Raw genomic sequence first — 16,144 nt, 5'->3', positions numbered from 1 at the left:
TCTTCTCTCGCCCAATGGCGTCACCGCCTCCCTCAACCCGTCTCTCGCATTCACCACAGAAATTATTAATCACGAATAATTCTTTTCTGCGCAATTATGGATGTAATACGTTAATGAGAACGGGGTTGCAATTATAGGGGTTTAAATATTATCATATTCTCGTTTTATGGTGTTAAACGAGAAATGGAGAAGATTTTATTTTTCTCCATGACATTCGTACATAACAGAAAGGACTGTTACTACAGAACAATTTAGTTAATAACTCTCGGTTTAAGATTATTGGGAGTTATATTATCCGTAAGTAATTATTACACGGAATACTGATGATTTTAGAGAATCACATTCAGTTCTCTAACCCATTGGTAATAAATGTGTCTAACTGGACATTATCTGACCCAATGTTGCTACTCGATTTCATGAGAATTCTAGCATTAATACACAGTTGCAATGATTAATTTATGTTGACACTACCGTTAGTAAAATTAGTAACTACTGTAGTTAGTATATAATGATAATGATTTATTATAATACAATAGTAGTGTATTAGTGTTGGAAATTTCCAACATAACTCCGGGGGGAGATTTCTCGGGTCGCAGTACAATGTTGAGTACTGACATAACTATCCCGAAGTTAGTATTAATGTTAGTATGTTAGTACACACATAACGGATGTCCCATAATTGTCAAGGACATACAAGAATTTTTAGTCTTGTAAAGAAACTCATGTTGAATCAAACATGGAATTGTGAATCATCTAAAGTTAATGCCTAATAAAGCCTACAATATACTATGTGACTGGTGTCGCTATGACATGTAACGGTTATGTTACTAAGTCTTAAAGTTTTGCAAACTCATAGATGCTCTAGACGAAATAATGTTATAGTTGATAGCCTATACAAACAAATTAATGATTAAATCATACAATTTAAAGTAACTGAGAATCCACTGTGAGGTGAATGTCTTGGGTCATTGTGACTTGTAACTGATTTGTTACTTGACATCACAACACAGTATCATCATGATTACTCAAATTGGATGGGAAATTATTTGCTCCTAGTCAGAGCTATAATCGGCTTGTAGTTTCCGTTTGCATTGTTGAGCAGCAGCTCTAGTAGGGCGGGTGCTCGGTGGATCAGAATTGTTGTCCTCAGAAACTGTTGGTGAAGCTGGTTCTGATAAACACTCTCGTTCTGCTAATTCGAGAGGTACCAACTTCTCTAAGGTTTTTAGAGCAGTAGTGCCTCTGCACAACACCCTTACTACTCTCAGGATGCCTTGGTGATCTGGGTGGATAGCAACAATTTTGCCTATGGGCCACTCTGACCTTGGTCCATCACTGTCAACCAATACTAGGTCTCCTGGTTTAAGTTGAACTTTGTTATAGGGGCTCGAAGCTCCATAGTGGTACTCTCGTAGAGCTGTGAGGTACTCTAGAGTCCATACCTCATTCCACCTTTCAATTACTCTCGAGAGATGTTGGTAACTTTCTACTAAGTCACTCCTGGTTACATGGGAAGGGTCGACGGGGTCCTCTTCTGCCAAAGGTATCAGAGGGCTTAGCAGGCCTCCATGGATTAAATGTGAGGGACTCAGAGGTTCTCTCTATGATAAATCATCTGATAGGTAAGTTAATGAGCGATTGTTGACTCGCGCCTCAATTTCCACGACGAGTGTTTGGGGTTCGAAGTAACTAATTTTCTGTCGATGCAAGGTCTTTCTTAAACACTTCTTGACAGTCCCTATCATACGTTCGTAGAACCCACCTTGCCAAGGGGCTCTGGGAGCAATAAATTTCCAGTGGCATTGTCGTCTCTGCAGGACAGACTGCACTTTTGGATGATTCCATATCTCTCGTAGGCAGGCTTCTCCTGCCACAAAATTTGAACCATTATCAGATATCATTAGTTTGGGACAGGATCTGCGAGCTGCAAATCTACGAAAAACTTGGATGAAGTCTTCGGCACTCATGTCAGAAGTCACTTCTAGATGTACGCCTCGTGTGGTAGCTCACATGAAGAGGCAAATATAAGCTTTCACTGGTATCTTATCTGGATTGCCAGGGACGAAGATGAACAACTCTTTCCTTAGGGAGTGGTGGAGGTCCTGGGTAAGGACACACTCGAGCGTTGTATCTTTTGCAGATCACACAGTACTTAATGATTGATTTGACAGTTTGACGACCTTGAGTTAACATTAAAACAACTCATCAAGTCTTCGATGTGGTTTAATGGACCTTCATGGCTTGTTAGTGGTCAGTGGCCCAAACAAAAGCCACAGGTCATAGTGACCAATATCACTACTCCCATGAAAGAGTCAGAACCTCATCTAATCTCAGCTATTAATCCTCACAATTATTCTAACTTGAGTAAGTTATTAAGAGTGACAGCACATGTGTTTGACTTTCTTGCTAAGATAGGAATCAGACATAAGTTTCCCAATCCTATCCTCTACTGGATCAAACGTGCACAACAAGAGACATATGGAAGTGAATATGAAAATCTTCCAGATAAATTAACCAAGTCTCTCGGTATCTGGTATGATGCCAACACCCATAATATATTAAGGTGTGGAAGACGTTTGCTTCATGCAAAAATTGATTTGGATACAAAGAATCCGATCCTTCTACCACGTCACCACATTATTACAAAACTTCTAGTTTTACATCACCATCAATATGGTACTTTACATGGTGGAGTGTTTCCAGTTCCCTGGAAATTATCGACATACAAGTTGTCACTGATCTCTGTTTTATAAGGGCTATTTGACTTCCTCAAATGTGTATCTAATGTAGCTTGAAGTAGAAACGGGGAGGAAGTCGCTCTGAATAGCACAGAGGCAAATCGGTAGGTTATGACATCACTGTTAGGATCTAGTGGGTCCTTAATCCAGAGAAATTTGGTGTAATTACGATCCTCTTCTTGCAAGCCTACTCTAAGGAAAGGTTTACTGATATCAGCAGTATAAGCGAAAATACCAGTACGGAATCGTAATAGTACATCATGTAGCCTTTGTGTTAGGCTAGATCCCGTTTGGAGACATTCATTCAAGGACACGCTGTTTGGCTTCACTTTGGCACTACAGTTAAAGACAATACGTATTGGTGTTGTCAATGAATCTTTCACCACAGCGTGATGGGGTAAATAGTGACCTATTTTTCGGTCATCATTATCAACAACTTCGATAAATTTACTATTGTTGTTGTTGTTGAATTAATTGATGATACAAGTTCAGTTTGTCTGGTTGCTTCTTCAGCCATATTAATTGAGACTGTAATTGTGAGGCTGCCATGAAATAATTAACTGGAAGTTGTGGATGATTCAACTTCCATGGTAGTCTCACCCAGTATTGTTTATCCTTATAGACAACTGTATCCAGATATTGCTGGTAAGTCCACATATCATCAGGGCTTGGTTGTTCAGGGACAATACCTAAAGTGTCTAAATCCCACAGACGATGTACAGGTGGATCAGACTCATTATCTTCAGATATTTCTCCTAAATGTAGGGGTGACTGTTCTAAGCCTAGTCACGCCACTATTGTATTGTTAGATTGTCGGTTGGTTGACGCTGGATTTTGTTGGAAAAGCACCGGTCCAGTAAGCAACTTGCCTCCAGCAGATGACAACAAATTCATTCCATGTTGTCTGGTGCATCCCGTTATAAATTTATAATAATGGTCAGCGCCTATAAGTATACCAACATCAGTGAGGCAGTCAGAATTTATTTTGTGATCTGCTAGCCTCATGCGGTTTCGTTTAAGATATCTCGCAGTGCGAGCTAGTCCTGTGACCTGCAGGTCTGAAGGAAGTTTATCTACTACTACCGCTTGTATTGGACTAGTGGAAGATCCAAGTCTCACTAACACATTGACTACTTGGTATTCACGAGGTCCACTATTAGTCAAGAACCCAGAAATATTCAGTCTCACACTTTTGGCAGGTTTTAATTTTAACTGCTTGACTAATTGTTGTGTGATGAAGGTTTTCTGTGATCCTTGATCAAAGAGACCTCTAGTGTTAACTCTAGATTTCCTGTCAATTAGTTTGAGTTGAGCTGTAGGCAGAGTGGTATTATTGCCTGACTCAGTAGCAAGTACATTTATTTCTTGATGTACCTTGCAATATTGTACTGTGGTAGAATTCATAGAATTCTCCCCAGTTGTCATAGATTGTGTAGAAGTTTTTCTACATAAGGTATAATGATGTACACCTTTGTTGCATCTACTGCATAACCGTAGCTGCACTACACATTTACTGGGATCATGAGAGCCCATGCACTTGGTGCACCTGTGTAATTCTTGTAACCGTTTAATCCTGGTATTAAAGTTAGGATAAACAGTGCATTGGTAGGCGACATGTTCTTGACCACAGAACAGACACTTTCTCTCTCTGGCTGAATTTATCCTTTTAGTAGACATATCATTTGTAACGTCAGAGGGAGATACAGAATAAATACCTACACTACCACTCCTTTTTCCAGTGGATGGAGTAGTCTTAGGTTTGAATTTATTGGACCTTTTCAAAGATGATTTGGGTTTGACTGAGGTGTCAATCCTAGGTGGTTTAGACTCAGGTTTAATCTTATCATGAGTCTTCAACCTGTTAACCGTTATTCTCAGTCCCTCGAATATTTGATCGAGAGTGAGAAACTCGGTTTTATAGTGTGAGCAGATTTCTGCTAAGATATTTCGAGGTTATTTCCTCTGCAAAAGTAACTTGATTGACCATTCTGAGGCTGGTACATCAACTTTAGTACCTAAGGCCTTCACTAGAGACTCTACTTCTAGCCTGAAGCTTTGAAGTGAGTCTGGTCTGTTACTTGGTGCATTCAGATCTAGCAACTGGTAATAAAGGTTAGCTATACTCAACTACTTGTTGCAATAGTTCAACTTTAGCAGTTTTATAGCTTCCTCATAATTACTCTCAGTGAGAGCTAGGTTATTTATGACCTTTTTAGCCTCTCCTTTGAGAAAACTAATCAGGTATGAGAATTTAGAAATCTTGTCAAGAGAAGATTTCTTATGTATATGAACTTCAAATGAAGTCCAAAAGGTGTCCCAATTTTCTTCATCCAGCCCTGCAAATGTAGGTAAGTCTAAAGTAGGTAGACGAACCTCAGGTAATTGATAACTGGATTGAGACATAGTATTACTTGCATTAGATTTAGATTGTGTTACTATATTGGATAGTATGTCCAGTTTATCTTGAGTCTCATCTGCATACTGGGAAATATCTGCTATAATTTGATCCATTTCATCAGGATCAGTTTCAGTAGTGTTCAGTAGGTCGAGATAAGACTGAATTGCAGATCTAACTTGATCAAATTTTAGATCAGCCACTCTCACTGATGTTTCTAGTCGAAAGTAATCAATGGGAGTTGCTTTAGACAAGGTATCAGACTTATTAATTAGTCTAGTTAAATGACCTTTGAGGCCAATATAGGTTCTCAATTGTTCAGGAGTAGCCATGGTGGCTTTAAGTCCAAATTTCATAGGACTTGAATAAGTATTACTAATGAAGCTTGGGTACTTGCTCATTAGTTGACAATTAATATTGAGTATAGCCTAAATTAATCTGGCTAAATTACACTCTACCTCACTCGAGGTTAAATGTACAAACCTAACAATAAGTAGCTAAGGATTTTGAGCAGTGCTTGAACTTCACCATTAACTTTCTTCCGGCTAGCTCATCTTTATCACCATTAGATGTAATGGTGATCATTCAGCAGCACTCAAAATGCATACACACAAATAATGAGTACACAAATAATTAATACGTATATACTCTAATCAAAGTTACTATAAGTTTGAATCCCACCCTTGATAGGGTCAGCACAAGAATGAATAATGTATGTACTACTAACTAGCTCAAGACTAGCTGTAAGAATTTCTACCTAAGAAACTACAAATTAATTTAGTCTGCATTTGTGCCAAATTCAGCACAATCACAGCCTAAATTCCTACCTAATGAAGGTTGGTAAAGATTAATTTGTGGTGCAGTAATGTGAATATATAGTTGTGCTGTATATTTTTTTTTTTTTAGATTTTATAGTTTATATAAGTGTGCACTTGCACACAGGTGAAAAACAATTATGTACAGTTAATTTTGGCTTGCTAGTCACAGCCGTTTGTGGTGATTGATTGTGTTGATCAATTTGTCAACTACATGTGACCTAGACTCACCTGACAGGTGAACACCATCTCTTGCCAGGGTTTGCCTGCATGGTCTGGCTGTAAATTGAATATAAGTGGCATCCAATCGTACTCACTTCCTCAGCCTAAAGTTTATATATTTGGCAGCTCTTTGGTAATATTCTGGGCTCACTCCCCAACGATTATTATTGCTCAGTTGGCGAGGTTCCACCAATGTGAACACTACTGAACTGCTAATGAGTTTAAATGAGGAAATTATTGTTTTAAGGTGATTAATTACCTCAGCTGGGTGTCGAGTAGGATGGATGTCATTACCACCTAAATAAATAATAGTTAGATGGTGAGGCCACTCTAACGCAGGTGTTAATGTGGAGTTATTATAGAAATTATGAGCTGTTGCTCCTGGTGACCTGAAGATTCTTACCTCAGTATGAGGTATAGGTCTGAGTGTTGTGGGCAATTGACTGTGTCCCACGAGTGCTACTTTATACATGAGGTATAAGCAGCAAATGAATTGATGTGAATTAGGCTAACCTACGTGGTACACTGCCGGTAGACACAACTATAAATGTGGTTAGTTTAAACTACTTCACACGGTGATTAGTTATTACTAATTAGTATACATTCGGTTCGATAAGGACCATAATGTGGGATATCTGGGGCTTGACTCATATATTCAATTATTTACTTATTTGATTTAATAAATCGAAGGACCACCCACTTTTGAGAAAAGAGGGAAACTATAAAAAAGTGATCATTAGAATAACACTAGAGAACCAGTGTCTATGGATAATTATTAAAAGGATAATCACTTGAAATAATGAATGAACTGTATTATTAATTAATTAAAGTCAGAGCCTCAAAGACCTACATTGGGGGGTATTTCTAGAAATTCATATACATCTAGGAACCAGTGTGGTTCGCCACCAGTTCATTGCTGAGTAAATGATATTATAAATCTAAACTACTATAGATTCAAATATGAGAACTCAAATTGTGAATATTAAAGATTATAATTACTGAGCAACAGTCAGAGCAAAACACATTGATTACCAATCATCATTTCTGGTAATAATCTATTCAATGCTAATATTCTACAAGAATTATATAAGAATCAAATCATATAAAATAAATTTGTACGAAGAGGGTCTTAGCTTTAAGACGATTTCTATAACATCGTTTCGTCATTCGTCCTCGTGTTCACAGGATCTCTACAAGGAAAGAACTAGAGGTGAATAACACGAATGAAGAGAAACAACTTGATGACTCCTCGCATACACGCTGAAATCAGAGAAAATTAAGTAGCATTTGAATAGGCTACGTTTTAATTTCAATATTCATGAAAACGGAGGAAATTGCCGAACTTGTACTAACGTTGTATATTGGGTCTCCTCGCTATATAACGACAGACTACTCACAAATATACAATCTAGGATGATGCATCAAACGAGAAACCTATACTTATCGTGAGCGTATTGAATACTGAGGTCTGCGGGAACCGCATCAACCAGTCCCTGACGTTCACTGCTGTGTACGTGTAATTACGGGTCTTGGCTTCAATTGTTGATGCTTTATTAACTGGCTGGGCACTATAGAACACGTGGATGAGTAATTATCAACTGTTGACCGAGTATCAGCGTAATTCTTGCTGATAAACTCCCCAGCCACTACCACGTGTCTCGCCACTCTTCATGCCAGGGATCCCTTCTCTCGCCCAATGGCGTCACCGCCTCCCTCAACCCGTCTCTCGCATTCACCACAGAAATTATTAATCATGAATAATTCTTTTCTGCGCAGTTATGGATGTAATACGTTAATGAGAACGGGGTTGCAATTATAGGGCTTTAAATATTATCATATTCTCGTTTTATGGTGTTAAACGAGAAATGGAGAAGATTTTATTTTTCTCCATGACATTCGTACGTAACAAAGAACTGTTACTACAGAACAATTTAGTTAATAACTCTCGGTTTAAGATTATTGGGAGTTATATTATCTGTAAGTAATTATTACATGGAATACTGATGATTTTAGAGAACCACATTCAGTTCTCTAACCCATTGGTAATAAATGTGTCTAACTGGACATTATCTGACGCAATGTTGCTACTCGATTTCATGAGAATTCTAGCATTAATACGCAGATGCAATGATTAATTTATGTTGACACTACCGTTAGTAAAATTAGTAACTACTGTAGTTAGTATATAATGATAATGATTTATTATAATACAATAATAGTTTATTAGTGTTGGAAATTTCCAACAGGGGGAGAGATGAGAGAAGGGGGAGAGAGATAAGAGAAAGATAAGAGAGATGAGAGAAAGATAAGAGAGATGAGAGAAAGGAGGCTAGGACCTCAATTTGACCTCACCACCAGATAAGTCCCCTAGATCTTCACATTCCCCCCTCCCCCCCCCCCCCCCGCCGCGGTAAACCGAAGACAACACTCACGTACGTACACCGCCTACCAGGCGGTGTACATCCATTGGGCGACCAGGCACCCCCCACAGCCCCCACTCACCCCCCAGACCCCCGGCGAAAGGAGGAACTCTGGCACCAGAGTTTCCAAGAAGAGTCTCAAGGTTTGGTACACCAATGCTGATGGGATATCCAATAAAGCAGAAGAGATAAAAGTGTTAGTGAGGCAGACCCAGACATAGTGGCAATAGTGGAAACTAAAATAAATGGCATGATCTCGGATGCAATCTTTCCAGAGGGGTACCTGGTGATAAGAAAAGAAAGGACACAAAGACGGAGGAGGAGTGGCACTCCTAATAAAGCGGAAATGGAAGTTTGATGAGCTGAAAAATCCGGGTACCAATGAAAGCACGAACTCCATACATGGAACTCTGACAGTGGATGGGAAGAAGAGTGTAATCTTGATACTCTACAATCCCCCACCAAACAGTAGAAGGCCCAGGCAGGAGTATGAGGACAGCAACAAGGCATGTATAGATGAACTGCAGAGGGCAGCAACTATAGCGCATAGAATGAGAGCGAAGCTGCTGGTCATGGGGGACCTAAATCACGGAGAGATAGATTGGGAAACAAGGAATCCCCATGGCGGGGAGGAGACCTGGCGAGCGAAGCTGGTAGACGTTATTGACAGGAATTTCATAACACAGCATGTGAAGGAAGACACTAGGGAAAGAGGAGGGGATACGCCCAACCAATTAGACCTCGTTTTCACCCAGAATGTAGAAGACATCGAGCATTTAGAACATGAAATACCACTAGGAGCCAGTGACCATTGTGTCCTAGTCTTTGGTCACAATTTTAAGCTCCATCATGTAGTCAAAGAACAAGAGGTCCGAGTAAGGAGACTTGATTACAGAAAAGGGGACTACAGAAGGATAAGGGACTACCTGGGAGAAGTGCAGTGGGAGGAAGAAATTAGAGGAAAAACAGTGCAAGATATGATGAACCAAGTCATATGGAAATGCAAGGAGGCTGAAGAGAGATTTATTCCAACAGTAAAGGAAAAAAACAGGAGGGAATATAATAACCCATGGTTTAGTAGACAGTGTCAGGAAGCAAAAGTGAGAAGCAGAAGGGAGTGGAGGAAGTACAGAAGACAAAGGACAGAGGACAACAGGATTAGATGTAACAAAGCTAGGAACGATTACATTAACATAAGACGAGTGTCGGAAAGAAATTATGAGAATGATATTGCAATCAAAGCGAAAAAGCAACCTAAATTACTACATAGCCATATAAGAAGGAAGATGTCGGTAAATGACCAAGTGACAAGACAGAGGAAAACAGAAGGGGCATATACAGAAAGCGACATGGAAATCTGTTAGGTACTGAATGCAAGTTTCCATGGAGTGTTCACAACCGAGCCTGAGTGGCTCCCATTGTTAGAAGAGATTACCCTAGATGAAAGACTATCAGATATAGAGGTGAAAGCAGAGGAGGTAATGAAACAGTTGACAACACTGGATGCAGTCTACCAATTTCTCTTGTATTATTGCGTGAAATGTCTTAGTGTCTATTTGATATGATATTATATATCATATCAAATACCTTAGTGTTCTATTTGATTTTATATAAACCTTGCACCCTGTTGAAGACTTAAGGGTACTGTTGGAGATGCTACGATGAGGGAGGGGGGGGGTGGTGGGAGAAGGTGGGGGGTTGTCCGGTGTAGGGAGTAGTGTTCTTTTGTTCCCACTTGGGTGCCACGAAACGAGAACCCACGTGAGCCGCGAGCCGTATATGGTCTCTTGAGGTTTGTTTACATTTGTTACTTATATCCAAGACTATTATTATACACTAAGTCTGTACACTGATTGATTTACTGACTTATTGAGAGGCCTTACCATCAATCCACTCCCCCCCACAGCACAAACATGTGATAGAAGTACTGTTGATCTCGTAGGCCTGCTGGAGTCAACGCTGCTGGGAGGCATAGATCCCTCCAACTTATTGCTTTTATCACCAGTAATCGGCTTCTTGTTCCCCTTAGCACCGGTATAGCTCTAATGTTACACGTTCTAGACTCACTTCTTCACTATTCTGTTCACTAGTTGTTTTGGTCTTCACTGTCACATCAAGTTGTGTACACTCAGACCAAGCAGTGGCGCCACATGCTTGTCTTGACACTGATGTCGTACCACTGATCTTGACTAATTTGCACTATCGGACACAATCCATGAAATTTCTAGTTTCTTATCGGTGTGTTGCCCCTTGTATTATCACTAAGAAACGAATTTCCCGTGTATCCCTCTGATGTCCCGAAATATGAAGCTTAATCGGACGAGCGTGGCACAACGTGTCCACCCTCCCGTGATCCAGACTCGATGTGGGTTGGGTCAGTGATTGTGAGAAGAGTTTTAGTGGGGCTGGGTTTCGTCTTTGTTGTAGTAGAAGTATGTGATTTTGGACTTGTTGGGTTTGTTTTAATCCGCCAGTCGAGTTCCCAGAAGGTTACTTTGTCTATTTCTTCCTGTGCTGTGCGTGTGAGGGTGTGTATTGAGTATCCTGAGATTAGTTGGGTTACGTCGTCAGCATAGCAAAGGGTCATAGATGTCCAGTATGTTGGATCAGGAATGTCGTTTATGTAGAGTATGTACAGAGTCGGTGAGAGAACCGAGCCCTGGGGGACTCCAGCATTTAGGTTGAAGTATCCTGACAGCTTGCTGAGGAACTTAATCTGCATCTTTCTATTTGTTAGTAAGCTGCATAGCTGCTTCTGCATGTTGTCAGGTAGTTGGAATAGTGTACAGAGTTTGTATCGTAGGTCATCGTGCCATACTGTGTCGAACGCCTTTTCAACGTCCTTTGCTATGAGGGCCGTCTTGACCCTTTGGTGCTTGTTAATGGAGAGGTAGTTTGTTACTATGGTCAGTGCATCATGTGTGGAGCGGTGTTGTCTGATGCCAAATTGTTTGTCTGTTACTATGTTTTTGTGTTCTAGGTGATGACTAAGTTTGTGATTTATTCGTTTTTCGTATATTTTTCCTAGTGTCTCTAGTTGGCTGATCGATCTGTAGTTCTTGGGGTCTGTCGGGGATTTTGGGGGGTTTGGGATGAGGATTGCTGTGGCTTCTTTGAATGGGCTTGGGAAATATCCTGATGGTAGTGAGGCATTGTAGACGTCTGCGAGGGCAAGGATTAGAGAGTCTGGAAGTTGTTTGAAGAGAGCCTGGCCAATGCCGGAGGCTCCTGGGGCTTTTCGCCGGGTGTTTTTGAGCATGAGTTTAACTTCTGCAGGTAGTATTGAAGCTGTGAGGTCATTTTGTAAGTCGTCGAGTGTCGTGAGGTCAATGGTAGGGTAGTGTGTGATGGCCTGATGGTTGTGTCGAATCCATGTTTCTACTCTGTTAATGTTGTGAATTGCTGTTGGCTGTGAGGGGAGAGGGGCGGGGGGTTGAAGATGTCCTGCAGTGCTGTTTAAATATGTCTACTACTTCTGAAGGATCAGAGAATTTTTTATTATTATGAGTGATGTATGCAAAGACAGAAGAGGAGGGGTTGCCCCTGATCCTGTTTATGAAGTTCCAGAATTGTTGTAGAGTTGTTTTTCTGTGTAGTTCAGTTTTTTGTATGAGTTTCTGCCAGTGGTTGGTATGGTCGAGGTCTAGGCTGTTGAGTATGTGGTTTTTGAGTATGTATAGTGAGGTCTGTGTTTACCTGGCCGTATCTGTAAAGGTTGCAGGAGAATGTTGTGGTAGCAGGTGAGTAGCCTCCTGGTTCTGATGGAGGGAAAGGAGGAGTATCTGGTTTTGTGAGTGGTTTTTGGTATGGTTGCATCAGCCACTTGTATGATTGTTTTGGATGGTAAGGATTTGGGAGTCTATGTCTGTGGTTGGTTTATCTTGGAAGTTGTAGGGTTGTGTGCCGGTATTTAGGTGCTGATTGAAGGCTTCCCAGTCTGCATTTTGATAATCATATTGTGGAGTGGCTGGGATGAGTGTGGGGTTGCTGGAGATTGTGAGTGACGTGGGTGTGTGATCTGAGCTGGTGAGGGGTCCGGGGGTAATGTAGTATTGGAGGTGGGTGCCTGCTCTGTTGGTAAAGATGAGATCTGGTCTCCCAGTCCCATTGTGTGTGTAGCTTGTTATGAAGTCTGGGCCAAGGAAAGTTAGGTGTTTACTTTGGTGAAGTTGGTGTAGTTGTTAGCCGTGCATGTGTTGTGTTGGTGGTGGTTGAATTATTTTTATTTTTTTATTATAAAATAAAAACACAATGTACAAAGAACAAAACTGGCAACATCAGAGGAAATCATACATGAATACACACAGGGTAAACATAAGAAAGGAATAAGACATGAAAACATACCAAACATACACAAGAATAACCAAGAATGACATATACACGACACAAAGCATAAATCAGAAAAACCCTAAACGGGCACAGGATACAGAACGTGACAAAGAAACAGTACAAGAAATAAATAACATAAAACCTAATCACATCTAGAAGACTAAGTACATAAAAACAAAGGTAACACACAAACATAACCAGCCCTACATCCCATACACAGGAGCATAACAGTACAAAGTAACTCGTTTTGCACTTAAAAAATAAAACACAATGTACAAAGAAGAAAACAGGCAACATCAGAAGAAATCATACATGAAAACACACAGGATAAATAGAATAAAGGAATAATACATGAAAACATATCAAACATTCACAAGAATAACCAAGAACGAAAAATACATGACAAAGCAGAAAACAGAAAACCCTAAACGGGCACAGGATACATGACAAAAAACAGAACGTGACAAAAAATACAGCACAAGAAAGAGATAACATAAAACATAATCACATCCAGACAACCGTTAGTACATAAACACATAAAGATAACACACAAACATAACCAGCCCTACATCCCATACACAGGTGCATAACAGTACATGAAAACAAGAATCTCAAACTACAGACAGAGACAGAAATACAAACACTCGAGTCCCCCCAACCCATGAGGCCCCTCCGGTTGCGCACACGAACCCACCGTAGGAGCGGCAGCCGCAACGACAAGGCAACCCATCCGTTGGCCCACGGAGGACGTCCCCGCAGGGACTGAGGACCCAGAAGACTTCGTAATCGTCAAAGTGCTCACAACACCCAGCGTATCACACCGGGCCACCGACACCACTTTCCAGCTGTCACTCTAACCCACATCCGTCAGGGAAGCAAATGGGAAATCCACGTCACAAGGAGCCGGGCCTCAGGACATCAGTAGGGGGAAGAGCGGAGGGAGGACTGTGGGATATCTGGGGCTTGACTCAATTATTTAATTATTTAATTATTTAATTTAATACCGAAGGACCACCCACTTTTGAGAAAAGAGGGAAACTAATAAAAAGTGATCATTAGAAAACACAAGGAAGAACCAGTGTCTATGGATAGGTATTAGAAAGAATAATCACTTAAATAAATAATGGACTGTATGATTAATTAACTAAAGTCAGAGCCTCAAACACCTACATTGGGGGGGTATTGCTAGAACTTCATATACGTCTAGGAACTAGTGTGGTTCGTCACCAGTTCATTGTTGAGTAAATAATATTATGACCTAAAATATTATAGAATCAATAGGTAAATTCAAATAGAGAATATTAATGATTATTAAAATTAAAGAGCAATCATCCAAGTAAACACATCAATTTCCAATAATCATATGGTAAAATATTCGATATGATAATCTTGTGAATTTGTATAATAAAATGGAATAATTAAATGTGTACAAAAAGTCTTAGCTTTAAGACGATTTCTATGACATCGTTCGTGCTTCGTACTCGTGATCTCAGGATCTCCACATAGAAGCCATTAGAGGTGAATAACACGAATGCGGTTAACGACTCGTTGACTCCTCACATACGAGCTGTAATTTAAAGGATATTACGTAGCATTGAACTAGGCTACTTTGATCTCAATATTTATGAAAACAGAAAATAAATATTAATGCGGTACTAACGTGGGATTTGGTGTCGTCTCACTATATAACGACAGACTACCCACGAAATATACAATCTCTAATGATGCATCAAGAAAGAAAATATACTTAGCATGAGCGCAGTAACTGCTGAAGTCTGCCGATATCGCGTCTATCAGTCCCAGACTTCCACGGTGTTGTACACGTGATTGAGGGTTTTGGTTTGATTCTCGACGCGTTATTGATTGGCCGAGCACTATGGAGCACGTGGAAGAATAATTATTCGTTATTAGTTGGGTATCAGTGTAATTCTTGCTGATAACTCCCCAACGACACGTGTCTCGCCACTCTTGACGCCAAGACCTTCCGCTGTCCAAGCACGCACGCTGCATCAGCTGGCTCCACAATGGCGTCTCCTCCCTCCCCAACCAGCGTCCCGCATTCACCACCGAAATTATTTATCACGCATAATAAAATATCGCGCAATCGTGGTTGAAATACTTAGTATGTTAGTATGTTAGTACACACATAACAGATGTCCCATAATTGTCAAGGACATACAAGAAATTTGAGTCTTGTAAAGAAATTCATGTTGAATGGAACATGTTATTGTGAATCATCTAAAGTTAATGACTAATAAAGCCTACAATAAACTCTGTGACTGGTGTCGCTATGACATGTAACGTTTATGTTACTAAGTCTTAAAGTCTTGCAAACTCGTAGATACTCTAGATGAAATAATGTTATTGTTAATAGCATATACAACAAATTAAGAATTAAATCATACAATTTAAAGTAACTGAGAATCCACTATGAGGTGAATGTCTTGGGTCATTGTGACTTGTAACGGATTTGTTACTTGACATCACAACACAGTATCATCATGATTACTCAAATTGGATGGGAAATTATTTGCTCTTAGTCAGAGTTATAATCGGCTTGTAGTTTCCGTTTGCATTGTTGAGCAGCAGCTCTAGTAGGGCGGGTGCTCGGTGGATCAGAATTGTTGTCCTCGGAAACTGTTGGTGAAGCTGGTTCTGATAAACACTCGTTCTGCTAATTCGAGAGGTACCAACTTCTCTAAGGTTTTTAGGGTAGTGTTGCCTCGCACAAAACCTTTACTACTCTCAGGATACCTTGGTGATCTGGGTGGATAGCAACAATTTTGCCTATGGGCCAAATCTGACCTTAGTCCATCACTGTCAACCAATACTAGGTCTCCTGGTTTAAGTTGAACTTTATTATAGGGGCTCGAAGCTCCGTAGTGGTACTCTCGTAGAGCTGTGAGGTACTCTCTAGTCCACACCTCATTCCACCTTTCAATTACTCTTGAGAGATGTTGGTAACTTTCTACTAAGTCACTCTTGGTTACATGGGAAGGGTCGACGAGGTCCTCTTCTGCCAAAGGTATCAGAGGGCTTAGCAGGCCTCCATGTATTAAGTGCGAGGGACTCAGAGGTTCTCTCTGTGAGAAATCATCTGATAGGTATGTTAATGAGCGATTGTTGACTCGCGCCTCAATTTCCACGAGTGTTTGGAGTTCGGAGTAACTAATTTTCTGTCGATGTAAGATCTTCCTTAAACACTTCTTGACAGTTCCTATCATA

General features: G+C 40.3%; 1 long non-coding RNA gene across 1 annotated transcript in view; it reads left to right on the top strand.

Moving 5' to 3' along the window:
- LOC138353295 (uncharacterized) overlaps window positions 1-16,144 on the top strand; it is a 341,145-nt gene that overhangs the window by 110,446 nt on the left and 214,555 nt on the right. The gene's annotated exons all lie outside the window — the stretch shown is intronic.

The sequence above is a fragment of the Procambarus clarkii genome, chromosome 57 (genome assembly GCF_040958095.1).
Source record: "Procambarus clarkii isolate CNS0578487 chromosome 57, FALCON_Pclarkii_2.0, whole genome shotgun sequence".
NCBI lineage: Eukaryota > Metazoa > Arthropoda > Malacostraca > Decapoda > Cambaridae > Procambarus > Procambarus clarkii.
Note: the sequence above shows the minus strand (reverse complement) of the source record. Positions and strands in the feature narration are given on the sequence as shown.